Here is a 14,142-nt window from a genome sequence, read left to right on the forward strand (position 1 = left end):
AGCATTCTTCATGTACACTTGAACAACTTTATAGTAGCATAATTAGGTTAACCTATGGGTGCTCTTATTAACACCCTTTTTGCCTAAAATTTAAACAAAAAAGAAGTTATCTGTAGTGATTGAATAGATGTAGTATATAAATTCCAACACAATTGGATGTGAAGAGGTTTAACATAAGAACTGGATGAACAGAGGACCTGAATCGTTAATCAGAGATATACAGACCACGTTGTTGTTTTAATCGCCTGAGATATTATATGGAGCAGCCATTAAATGCATAACAGATTGTTATAATTAAATGGTGCAAGTCACTGAATAAAAAGAAGATCAAAGATTTTTCATTACCACATTAAGGCCATAACTATAAGCTAGCTAGAATTGCAACATCAATTTCCTTACCTTCCAGAAGGGCGATTGCTTTGCAGCTATTCGTGATCAATGATGTCGTCTATAGTATGTCTTTTCCATATATTGGTCCATGCTGCAATCAAATTAGTTTCATACCAGACGTCAGACAGTTGCTCTTTTACACATGATAACAACCCATCAAGACACAGATGCTAATAACAGTCACAGAAGCATAAAATTCAATTATAAAGTATAACTTTCTATAGTAAGTAAATAAAAGATGATGTAGAATATGTCTAACAGTAACGGGAGCTACTAATATTTCTTGATGTGACTACGTCAGGGATAAGAACCTCTAGAGAGTTAAATAGGTTCTCATATGCTCTATAGCCCGTTGATATTGAAAGCGTGAACTTGCAGATTGTCATCTGAATAACAAAAGGTTTGCTTCCTCACGATTGTGCACCCTGTTGAAAGTGCCGTACATATTTTGGGAGTTGTTCTTGAGGGGCTTGATGAAATTTGCGATGCAATTTTTCTTTCCTATAGTTAACGATTTTTGTAAAACCTCTACACAAAGTCATGAGTAGATGTTCTAAAAGGAAGACAATTCAAGAGGGAGCAGTTGGTAAAGAGGATAACGTTTGAGAGATTTCCATTCATACACAATAAATAAATAACTGAAGACCAAATTTAAAGTTAAGAATTTGTTGTTATATCTTAATAAAATGCAAAACCCCGAGTTGTTAAATTCCAGTTGGTCTGGGATCTCAATAAAATGGATGAGATGCAACACAATCCAAAGTGTGGTTTCCTAAATTATAACATGTTGAACACCTCGGAGGGTACCTTTTAGTACTAATACATACAGACATGTTCAATCATTACACTACGATCAATATCACAAAATTTAGTGATCGAATATTTAAAATTAGAACTGCATATGATGCAGAAACAATTTGTTGGAGAACAAAGAAAGATACAAAAAAGCCTAAAGAGAAATCAAATGTATTCCTCTAATTTGTAATAGTCGCTTAACTCCAAGCTTTATTGCATATAAAGAAGTTCAATATAGGGAATGATCTGTTAGTAACAAATGAGAGGGTACTCCAATGGGTGTTTATATTTTCCTGATCAAATGAAAATTTGCTTCTAATGACAAAGAAAACAAAAGAAAAAGTTGACTGTGCTTCAGGAGTGACAACAACTTAACTTGATGCTTTAAACCACAAAACAATGTTCAACCATATACCACAAAACAAATACAATACTATAGGAGCCAATATGTTTCCATATTTTAGAAACCTACCTGAAAAAGTGGGGGTACAACAATCACACCCAACAATTCGATTAGCAATCTGTATGGACAAACTCCAATATACTTTCTAGAGAATCAACTAAACAGTCAGAATCAATCTAGATAAAAGTATATCAAAGAGTTTATATCTCAATCTCTCGATTTGATCTTTACTCAAGCAAATAGAAATTTGTGAGTCTTTATCAAAGAGAGATAACTTGGATGGTACCAAAGACCAATATCCAAGTGTCAATCAAGTTAAATCAACAACCAAAAGGTCGGATCTTCTAATTGATTGAACAACACACAACCTGTGATATTTCAATTATATAAACAAATATAATGCGGAATAGAAATAACACAGACACCAGAGTTTTGTTAACGAGGAAACCGCAAATGCAAAAAAAAAAACCTGGGACCTAGTCCTGATTGAGCACACATTGTATTAAGCCGCTACAGACACTAGCCTACTCCAAACTAACTTCGGTCTGGAATGTAGTTGAACCCCAATCAATCTCACACTGATCCAAGGTACAGTTATGCTCCTACGCCTCTGATCCCAGCAGGATACTGCGCATTTGATTCCCTTAGCCGATATCACCCACAACTAAGAGTTGCTACGACCCAAAGTCGAAGACTTTAATAAACAAATCTGTATCACACAGAAAAGTCTACGGTAATAGATAAATCAGTCTCCCACGAATATACCTACGAGTTTTGTTCCGTCTTTTGATAAATCAAGGTGAACAAGAACCAATCAATAATACCAGACTTATATTCCCGAAGTACAGCTTAATATTATCAATCACCTCACAATAATCTTAATCGACGCAGCGAAAAAAGATATTGCGGAATCACAAACGATGAGACGAAGTTTGTTTGTGATTACTTTTCTATCTTGCCTATCGGAGATATAAATCTCGAGCCAATTATTATAATCTTACTCGTAACGATAGAAGATGCAAGATCAGATCACACAACTACAAGAAAGTAGTATCGGTTTGGCTTCACAATCCCAATGAAGTCTTTAAGTCGTTAACCTGGTTTAGAAGAAGAAACCAAAGGTTAAAGGAGCATCGACTCTAGCTTAGCACAACTAGTATCACATAGAATGTGTGGGGATTAGGTTTCCCAGTTGCTAGAGTTCTCCCTTATATACACTTTCAAATCAGGGTTTGCAATCAATGTTATCTTAGTAATAAAGCATTCAATATTCACCGTTAGATGAAAACCTGATTAGATTCAAGCTAATATCTTAGATCGAAAACTTAGCTTGTCACACACAAATGAAATGTCCAATTTTGGGTTTATGAACCGTACCCAAACATTAACATTTTTTGGTTCAACAAGTCAACCAAAAGGTTAGTCATATGATTACTCTCATATCAACTTCTTCACCATAACTAGTTCAAATGACTCAAATGAACTATTTAGAGAGTTGTTCAATTGCAAGGAAATATTATGTAACTACACAAGACACAATTGAAGAAAAATCGATTTGATTCACTCGAATCGGTTCATGAACTTTATAACCACGGTTTGCAAAATCATTCCTTAGTTTATTTAAACATTAGTTCAAGAACAACCGACTTTAGATATAACCTTCTCAAGTTCGCGGACTTAAGCTCATGGAAGGAGTACACAAACTCCATCAGAAAATCTCGGGCCGAGAAAATCTGCAAGTTCGCGGACTTGGCTCACGCCACTTCCATTTCTCTTGATCAACAAAGTTCGCAAACTTTGGTTCAAGGAATAAGGACTTATACATATATGTGTTTCCACAACAATGCTTATATCCTACCAATGGTTATGAAATCTAAACTCTTATTTCAATCATTGAAACATTCTCAGAGGACGGATATAGCCTTTATTCACATACCATTTTTCGTCAGAGCAATTTTCAAAGTGATTGAAACATAACATGACTTTCGTCACTAGTGTTAGAGCATAGCTCGGTCAACCTCGCATGCGTTGCTATCTCAAGCATGTTTTTCAATGTTAGTGATCAAAACTATAAGTCTTGATTTCTAGCCTGTTGAGCTCAAGGACTTCATGGCAATTCATCATACAACGACGAAGATCTACACAAGGAACCGTGGAACTTCATCAACAAAAAGGTATGTGGAGACTTGAACTTATCTATCACTCAAAAGTATATCTCTTCTATCTCCTACTTCTTATGAGACAAAAGTTGTATGCTATATATACTAGATCATACACATTTGATATTTCGAGCTGAGCATACATTGCTTATCTTTTATCTCGAAATCGTGTGTTGGTAAAGCGTTTCGCTTTGATCAAGTTTATCTTCACCTAGTGACGAAAGTCATGAAAAGTTTCAATCACCTTGAGAATTGCTCTAATGTGAATCGGTCTGTGAATAACGTCTACATAGCATCCTCTAAGAATGTCTCATTAATTGAAATGAGAGTTTAGATTACATAACCATGTATTCCTTGGACCGAAGTTTTCGAACTTTGTTGATCAAGAGAAATTGGGAGGATTGTGGAATTGGCTTTCCAAGTCCGTGACGAAAGTTCTCGACAGAGAATTTCTGCTGGATTTTCCAAAACTCGTTTGTGTGCTAAGTCCGCGAACTTGTTTGTGAACTTAAGAGGTTATGATCTAAACATGTGCTCTTAACATGAAACATTAAATTACTAAGGAATGCTTTATGAAAACCGTGGCTATAATGTTCATGAGCCGATTCAATCGAATCGAATCATCTTTGTTTCAATTGTGTCTTGTGTAGTTACATAAGATCTCATAGAAAATGAAAAACTCTTTAACTAGTTCATTTGAGTCAATTGAACTAGTTATGGTGAAGAAGAACAAGGTTAATATGAAATCCTCATATGGTTAACCTTTTGGGTTACTATGTTGAACCAACATACACGTACACGTTTGGGCATAATTTTCACGAACCCAGTAAACGTCTACCCAAGTGTGTGTGACAAGCTAAGTTTTCGATCTAACGGTTGAGAAATATTAGCTTGAATTTAAATCAGGTTTTCATCTAACAGTGAATAAGGATTGCTTTGTAACTAAGGAAAAACCCTGATTTGAAGGCTATATAAAGGAGACATCTAGCATTGTGCAAAACTAATCCCCACACGTCTGTGTGCTACTAGTGCGCCGCTAGAGTCGATCTCCATTAACCTTTGATTTTCTTATCTAAAATCAGGTTAACGACTTAAAGACTTCATTGGGATTGTGAATCCAGACCGATACTACTTTATCGTAGTTGTGTGATCTGATCTTGCATCTTCTATCGTACGAGTACAATCGATTGATTGGCTTGAGATCGTGAGAGTTCTCCGATAGGCAAGATAAAGAAGTCACAAACATCTTCGTCTCACTATTTGTGATTCCTCGACAATCCGCTTGTGTAGTCAGGAAGGATTGTAGAGAGGTGATTGATTAATCTAGGCTGTTCTTCGGGAATATAAGACCGGATTTTCAATTGGTTCCTGTTCACCTTGATTTTATATCTTAAGACGGAACAAAACCTAGGGTTTATCTGTGGGAGACATATTTATCCTTTGATAGACTTTTCCGTGTGAGACAGATCTGTTTATTATCAAGTCTGTGATTTTGGGTTGCATCAACTCTTGGTTGTGGGTGAGATCAGCTAAGGGAATCAAGTATGTAGTATCCTGCTGGGATCAGAGGCGTAGGAGTACAACTGTACCTTGGATCGGTGGGAGACTGATTGGGGTTCAACTATAGTCCAGTCCGAAGTTAGTTTGCAGTAGGCTAGTGTCTGTAGCGGCTTAATACAGTGTGTATTCAATCTGGACTAGGTCCCGGGGGTTTTCTGCATTTGCGGTTTCCTTGTTAACAAAATTTCTGGTGTCTGTGTTATTTCTTTTCTGCATTATATTTTATATAATTGAAATAATACAAGTTTTTCGTTCGTGATCATCAATTGAAAATCCAACCTTTGGTTGTTTATTGATATTGATTGATCCTTGGACATTGGTCTTTGGTACCGTCCAAGTATTCCTTGTATTTGATAAAGACTCGCTATTGTTTTTAGCTTGAGTAAAAATCAAATCAAGAGAGTGATATTAACTCCTTGAGATACTTTTATCTAGATTGAGTCTGACTGTCTAGTTGATTCTCTAGCAAAGTTTTTCGGAGTTAGTCCATACAGATTGCTAAGTGAAATATGGGGTGGTGGTGTTAGACCCCCGCTTTTTCAATTGGTATCAGAGCAGGCAAACACGTTCAAGACCTAACAAGTCTGTGTTTGTAGCGATCTGACTCTATGGACAGAGGTGCTATCTCTACTAACGTATCACTAGTCCTCGATGGTTCAAACTATCTATGGTGGAAATTTGCTATGCGCACTTTTCTTTAGTCGCGTGACTTCCAATCATGGATATGTGTTGTGAATGGCTATGAGACTCCCATTGTTATGGAAAGAGATGTTGTTGTACCAAAAAATTTATGTATGTACAATACTTCTGAGTTAGTTGCTGCAAGGCAAAACTCCGACGGGTTGAACGTCATCCTACATGTTGTTTCCACAAACCTTAGACATCATGTGGTCTCATGCACTACGTCTAAAGAAGCTTGGGATACTTTAGAAAGCGTATTTGAAGGTAACCCCAGTGAAAAGGAAGCTAGGCGTCAAAACCTTAATTCCGAATGGGAAGACCTTTCTATGACATAAGAAGATTCGTTCCACGATTTTTATCATAAACTGTCTGAAATTGTTAATGCATCATGTGCATTAGGTAGGACAATTCCTGAAAAGGAAATTGTGATGAAAATCCTTCGATCGCTGCCATCCAGATACGAATCTAAAAGACATGCCATCATTGAATGAAATAACCTTAATACTCTTTCACGAAACACACTGGTCGGAAAAATTAGAATTTTCGATCGCGAATATATGGCAAGAGACGATCATCATTTGCTTGGAAACCGTGTCACCGCTCCTGATCATAAGTCTTGTCATCCAAAATTGACGAAAGAGAAAAGTGAGAATTGCTTTATTTCTACGTTGTCTTTGTTTGTATAAAAACTTAAGAAGATCCTCAGACGTAGTAAAAGAAAGTCTCAAAAGGAAATTTCGTTAGTCAATATAAAGGATAAGAATACCAAGAAGAGTCGTACAAATGAAACTGGTCTTATGTGTGTTCAAGACTCTTCGAAAAATCCTGAAACGGAGATAAGAGAAATAACTAAAGCATGGATGAATACTCTTGATTATTGTCCTGAGGAAATCTATGATTGGTCTCTCAGTATTTTTGCTGAAAATCATTCTCATGATTCCTTCGTGACATGTCTGCCTGTGTTGGATCAACAAACCCCTCCTGATTTTGTGTTGAACTCCAGGAGTTTATCGAAAAAGAGTCTACCAAATCACTTCGTTCAGTTGAGTTCACCTCAGGATCATCTTAGCACGTCAAATAAAAACAGTCATTCCTGGGTAACCGTAGTATGATGAAAACAAAAAGGAAGTCCACCTTTCATCAAAAGGTGTTTTCAAAAACGGTGCAGAATTTGCAAAGATCTGCAGTCAAGTTTTCTAAAACTCTGATCACAATGGATAAGCAGAAACCTAGTGAAATGGGTGGTTTATCTCTTTGCAAAGATTATTCCAGTCCAATCTTGGATTGGAGGCCTTATGCTCAGTAATCTTGTTGAAAAATGATTCTTGTGTTCTCTTCCTCTTATACAAGAATCATAATATACAAGGGGACTGTAACATTTTTTTTTGTGCTTTTTCAGGTTTTGTTCGTGAACGGCTTCATTTTTTTTTATAACCAACTTCTGTTAGGATTTGGTAAAAAGGGTGTTTCTGGGAATTCTACACCTGTATTCCTTTTAAAAGGATCTACCTATTCGGCACTCTCATTTCATCCTCTCTATCATGTCCTCCTCTAGTCTTTCAAGTAAAGAAAGTGATGTATGGACAGTTCTATTTCCCTCAAAGAAGATTCGTTTTGATTCTTCTGACAATGAGATGTGCTATGACAAACATGTCTATTCTTCTGATGAGAACCCTTCTGTCTCTCAGTTTGATAAGCTCTCTCTAACCATGAATCTCGTTTTGGAACAAGTTCGTGATCTGAAAAATGAACTTGAAGTGTCTTCCAAAAGACATGAAGAGAAAATGGATAGTCTTGAATCAAGGATTGACCTAATCGAAGATGAGATTGAAGAATATAGGGAATACGAGAAGAATATTCAAGGTAAGTGAAATGATTTTTAAGAGGTATAGATACCTAGTATGTCTTCTTTTTGGATTAGTTGGAAGAATAACTAGTGCTTTGAATAGCGATGATTGTGACTACACATAGCTATTTTTGTTTTCATATTCTTATGTTATTTTTTAGGTTTATTGGTATTAAATTCTAAAAATATTTGGAGGATGATGATTATTGCAGTATTTTAATGGTTTGTGATATTGCAATATTTTTATGGGATATGTATTTTTTACGTCCGTGAACTTGAAGGTCCCATATTGCAGTCAAAAGTAAATTTGTTCATGAATCGGTATTCGTATTGATGAAAGAACGAATGGACTTTTGACATATACAAAAGTTATGCCTATGCAGTCATGTATTTGATGGAAAAATAGGATAAAATCTTTTGTTCAACAAGGATAAAGTCTATTATGTCGTTATGATGCAAAATAGAATAGATCCTTGTATGTTATCCACGGTATTGATCTTAATTGATCCATTTTATTATGTTGTACCGTGAAGGCTCCATCAGTCCATTGTGTGTCTTATGTTGAGCACCTTACAACTAAGTCGATTTACCTTGGCTTTGTTGGTTGTTCCATAAGATGTTATATGTCGAGCATTAGGAACTAAATTAATCAACTAGTTTGGTTATTTAGTTAGTACTCCATAAGTTTTCTTTCTTATGTCGAGTACATGTACGGTTAAGGTTTTCATATTCTACGATGAACTTAGTCGGGGTTCCATAAGTTCTCTTATGTTGAGCCCGAAATAATTAAATTGATTACTTCGTGATTATTTTGGTTGTTGTATTCCAATTAGATTAATTATAGGTTCTCTTGTAATTAATCTAGTTGAGTTTTCATATATTCCACAAGTTCTTGTGTTGAGTATATGAAAGGCTACACTATCATGTTCTATTGGTTAATGTAGTCGTATATTCCGTAAGGTTTTCCTTATGTTGAGTATTTGAACGGTTAAGTTAGTCATCTCCGTATGATTGACTTAGTCGTAGCTCTGTGAGTTTACTTATGTTGAGAACTTTCAATTAAATTGATCATTTTTGTGGTTTTATTTAGTTGCGTATTTAAATTGAATTAATCATGGGTTTACTTGTGGTTAATTTGGTTGAGCTTTGGATATAAAAAATCATTCCTATGGTTTTTGGTGTCCAATAAAAAATCCTTCTTTTCTTTAGAAATTAAGGTCGCTCTTGTTGTTCTCTCGGGAATGACATCAAATGGGGGAGAGTTCTTTTGAACTTGTGCTTAATGGTAATATCTTGCAGGGAGTACGGCTGTGGAATTTTATAGGGGTTATCTTGTATCTTAAAACTCCTTGATGAATGTTGTTAGCTTCGGCTATTAGGTTGCATCTAAATTAAGTTGGTATGTATTTTTCTTTTGGTCATGAAATGTCTCTTGTGGAAATTTCATTATGATCCCATTCTTGTACCTTTGCCAATTTTATTGACAAAAAGGGGGAGAAATACTGTAGTTCACACTACAAATACATATGGTTTTCGGATCATTGTGTAAGGGGGAGTGGTTTCCATGATATGGAGTATTGACTAAGGGGGAGTGATACATATCACCGTATTATTATTATTAAAGTCGTGATACAATTGGACTTTGATGTAATATAATAATACTATGACACTGTATAATAATGATCGAGAATCTCGATTTCTCTCATTCTTATCGCTACGGATCTTCAACAACGATGGTGCTAAACCTAAAACCTTTGGGATCATTGGAGTACTTGGAAGGACGAAGATTTCAAGGAACGTTGAAGATTATACTATGGAATAGGAGCCACTAAAGTTTATCTTTTTGTATTCCATATGTATTAATAGTTTTGTCACTAAAATTGACAAAGGGGGAGATTGCTAGAGCATAGCTCGGTCAACCTCGCATGCGTTTCTATCTCAAGCATTTTTGTCAATATTAGTGATCAAAACTATAAGTCTTCATTTCTAGCCTACATAGCTAAGTCTCGGACTAGGATAGAAAAGTGTAGTTGAGCTCAAGGACTTCATGGCGATTCATTATACAACGACGAAGATCTATACAAGGAACCGTGGAACTTCATCAACAAAAAGGTATGTGGAGACTTGAACTTATCTATCACTCAAAAGTCTATCTCTTCTATCTCCTACTTCTTATGAGACAAAAGTCGTATGCTATATAGACTAGATCATACACATTTGATATTTCGAGTTGAGCATTCATTGCTTATCTTTTATCTCGAAATCGTGTGTTGGTAAAGCGTTTCGCTTTTATCAAGTTTATCTTCACCTAGTGACGAAAGTCATGAAAAGTTTCAATCACCTTGAGAATTGCTCTGACGTGAATCAGTCTGTGAATAACGGCTACATAGCGTCCTCTGAGAATGTCTCACTGATTGAAATGAGAGTTTACATTACATAACAATGCATTCCTTGAACCGAAGTTTTCGAACTTTGTTGATCAAGAGAAATCGGGAGGATTGTGGAATTGGCTTGCCAAGTCTGCGAACTGATGGAAGTTCTCGACCGAGAATTTCTGTTGTATTTTCCAAAACTCGTTTGTGTGCTAAGTCCGTGAACTCAGTCCACGAACCCAGTCCGCGAACTGGCGGAAGTTCTCTTTCCGAGAATTTCTGCTGAGTTTGGTAAACTCAACCGATTAACTTAAGTCCGCGAACTTGTTTAAGAACTTAAGAGGTTATGATCTAAAGATGTGCTCTGAACATGAAACATTAAATTACTAAGGAATGTTTTATGAAAACCGTGGCTATAATGTTCATGAGGCGATTCAATCGAATCGAATCATCTTTGTTTCAATTGTGTCTTGTGTAGTTACATAAGATCTCATAGCAATTGAACAACTCTTTAACTAGTTCATTTGAGTCAATTGAACTAGTTATGGTGAATATGAACAAGGTTAATATGAAATGCTCATATGGTTAACCTTTTGGGTTACTATGTTGAACCAACATACACGTACACGTTTGGGCATGGTTTTCACGAACCCAGTAAACGTCTACCCAACTGTGTGTTACAAGCTAAGTTTTCGATCTAACGGTTGAGAAATATTAGCTTGAATCTAAATCAGGTTTTCATCTAACGGTGAATAAGGATTGCTTTGTAACTAAGGCAAAACCCTGATTTGAAAGCTACATAAAGAAGACATCTAGCAGTGTGCAAAACTAATTCCCACACGTCTGTGTGCTACTAGTGAGCCGTCTAGAGTCGATCTCCATTAACCTTTGATTTTCTTCTCTAAAATCAGGTCAACGACTTAAAGACTTCATTGGGATTGCGAAGCCAGATCGATACTACTTTATCGTAGTTGTGTGATCTGATCTTACATCTTCTATCGTCCGAGTACAATCGATTGATTGGCTTGAGATCGTGAGAGTTCTCCGATGGGCAAGATAAAGAAGTCACAAACATCTTCGTCTCACTGTTTGTGATTCCTCGACAATCCGCTTGTGTAGTCAGGAAGGATTGTAGAGAGGTGATTGATTAATCTAGGCTGTTGTTCGGGAATATAAGACCGGATTATCAATTGTTTCCTATTCACCTTTATTTTATATCTTAAGACGGAGCAAAACCTAGGGTTTATCTTTGGGAGACAAATTTATCCTTTGTTAGACTTTTCTGTGTGAGACAGATCTGTTTATTATCAAGTCTGATTTTGGGTTGCAGCAACTCTTGGTTGTGGGTGAGATCATCTAAGGGAATCAAGTGCGTAGTATCCTGCTGGGATCATAGGCGTAGGAGTATAACTGTACCTTGGATCGGTGGGATACTGATTGGGGTTCAACTATAGCCTAGTCCGAAGTTAGTTTGCAGTAGGCTAGTGTCTGTAGCGGCTTAATACAGTGTGTATTCAATCTGGACTAGGTCCCGGGGTTTTTCTGCATTTGTGGTTTCCTCGTTAGCAAAATTTCTGGTGTCTGTGTTATTTCTTTCCGCATTATATTTTATATATTGAAATAATACAGGTTGTGCGTTCGTGATTATCAATTGGAAATCCAACCTTTGGTTGTTGATTGATATTGATTGATCCTTGGACATTGGTCTTTGGTACCGTCCAAGTATTCCTTGTATTTGATAAAGACTCGCTATTGTTTTTAGCTTGAGTAAAAATCAAATCAAGATAGAGATATTAACTCCTTGAGATACTTTTATCTAGATTGAGTCTGACTGTCTAGTTGATTCTCTAGCAAAGTATTTCGGATTTAGTCCATACAGATTGCTAAGCGAAATATTGGGTGGTGTTGTTAGACCTCCGCTTTTTCAACTAGGTAAAGATGAATTCGGCTAAAGCGAAATCTTACCAACACATATTTCGAGAAATAGATAAGCGGGATAAACTCGGCTCGTAATAGCAAATGTGTATAATGAAAGTTTATATATCAAAACGACTTTTGTCTCAAGAGTAGGAGATAGAATAGATAGACTTTTGAGTGACAGATAAGTTCAAGTCTCCACATACCTTTTAGTCGATAAAGATCCACCAGTTCTTTGAGTAGTCCTTCGTCTTGTATGATGATTTCCATGGCGTTCTTGAGCTCAACTACACTTTCTATCATAATCTAAGAACTTTAGCTATGTAGGCTAGAAATAAAGATTTATATTTTTGATCACTAACATTGACAAACATGCTTGAGATAGCAACGCATGCGAGTTCGACCGAGCAATGCTCTAACACTACCCATTTAATGAGTGGCATCATGAAGATGCTGAGTTGGTAAAGGAAGGTTCAACAGTCTAAAGTTAATCTATAATTCATCAATGACCAAGATAAATTGACTAAAAATATGAGCTCTAAGAAATCAAGAAACGAAATCTAAAAAAATTACATGAATTTGGGGAAAATTAACTAAAGAGTAATTAAGATGAAAAGAAGGTAAGAGGGAAAAACTTACAAAAATTAGAGTTACCTGGTTTTCTATCAAATCGCTTCTGGATCTTTCTTTGATTCAGCTTTAGGATGGGAAAAACTAATTTTGCCTATTCACGAAGAACATCAGAAAAATAGTATTGTTTAATAACACTGTTAAAGGATAAAGTCTTGAAAACCCATAATCAAATATAGCCTGCACAATACATTCAAATTAACAAAAACGATAATCAAAAATTCGAAAACCATACTCCAGAAATTAAATAGCTGGAAGTTTGAACCTCTGATAAAATAGATCGTTAAAGCAACACAAATATCTCTAGATAGCTAAACGATCTTCTAGATCGAGTTTTTGATTTGGCAGGATCAACTCCTACAGGTGATAATTTATAAGTCGATTAGAAGCCTTATATAATGAGAATGATTTTACAGAGATTTTCTTCTTTTTACCCGGCGAAGATGAGGAATACAAACAACCATTTGTCGGGGCATTCGATTGATCTCCATGGAGGCGGTTTCACAGATTGACAGGAAGTAAAAACACTAATAAGTAAAGTGAGAATTAAATACTGTGAGGTGATACGTGGGCTAATCTCGCGGAACGCCATTGGATATTGATGATACATGAGGGATCATAGCCACTAGTTAGAAAAATGAATATATCTCAGCCATTGTGTGACACAACAAACACTACTATTGTGTAAGCATTGATTTAGATATGGGTTACCATATCTAAACGTGTATATTAAGTTGGCTCAATAACAGTTAACCGAAATTAGCCATATGAACACTTATGTCTTAACCGTATTCATCTAACACTTCTAGATCAATTATGAAGATCAATCAATCATGAAAGATAATCAAATGAGCCTAATTGTGTTTCAAATAGAGTTGTTCAATTTTTCACTATCTCATAGAAATATATATGAATTAATTGAATTGAAATCGGTTTGATTCGTAATTGTACGAAGTATTTATACAAGAATCAATTCATGAACATTAACCACGGTTTGCAAAGATTGCATTCCTTAAATCATAAATGTTTTAGTTCATGCGTATGAGAATCATACATAACCGATTCTATAACTTCACCACTGTGTTCGCCAACCAGGTACACGAACAGCAGCTCCGGACCTTGGCCTAGTCAAGCCGTTCGCAAACCCGGTTTGCGAACATCAATTCCGGACCCAACTCAGGTAAACCCGTTTACATACTAGGTACACAAACAAGAGTTCCGGACCTTCTCAGGTAAATCCGTTCGCATACTAGGTGCGCAAACAAGAGTTCCGGACCTGAATCATCATAATACAGTTCACATACTAGGTATGCATACCGTGTTGTATCCAGACATGGGTAATTGTTCTGATCTCTTTCAATCATCGAAACATCCTTGGAAGACGACAAT

General features: G+C 36.1%; 1 long non-coding RNA gene across 2 annotated transcripts; it reads right to left on the reverse strand.

Annotated features, from left to right (window-relative positions):
* Positions 1-418: 418 nt before the first annotated feature.
* On the reverse strand, positions 419-13,052 carry LOC113331920. 2 transcript variants are annotated; one of them, XR_003351234.1, is made up of 3 exons: positions 12,989-13,052; positions 12,778-12,847; positions 419-481 (listed from the first exon to the last, which is right to left on the reverse strand). It is a non-coding gene; the product is annotated as an uncharacterized LOC113331920 (long non-coding RNA). The 2 variants fall into 2 exon arrangements; XR_003351235.1 differs by having other exon boundaries at positions 13,019-13,050.
* Between the last annotated feature and the right edge of the window lie 1,090 nt (positions 13,053-14,142).

The sequence above is a fragment of the Papaver somniferum genome, chromosome 1 (assembly GCF_003573695.1).
Source record: "Papaver somniferum cultivar HN1 chromosome 1, ASM357369v1, whole genome shotgun sequence".
In the NCBI taxonomy this organism is placed as follows: Eukaryota; Viridiplantae; Streptophyta; class Magnoliopsida; order Ranunculales; family Papaveraceae; genus Papaver; species Papaver somniferum.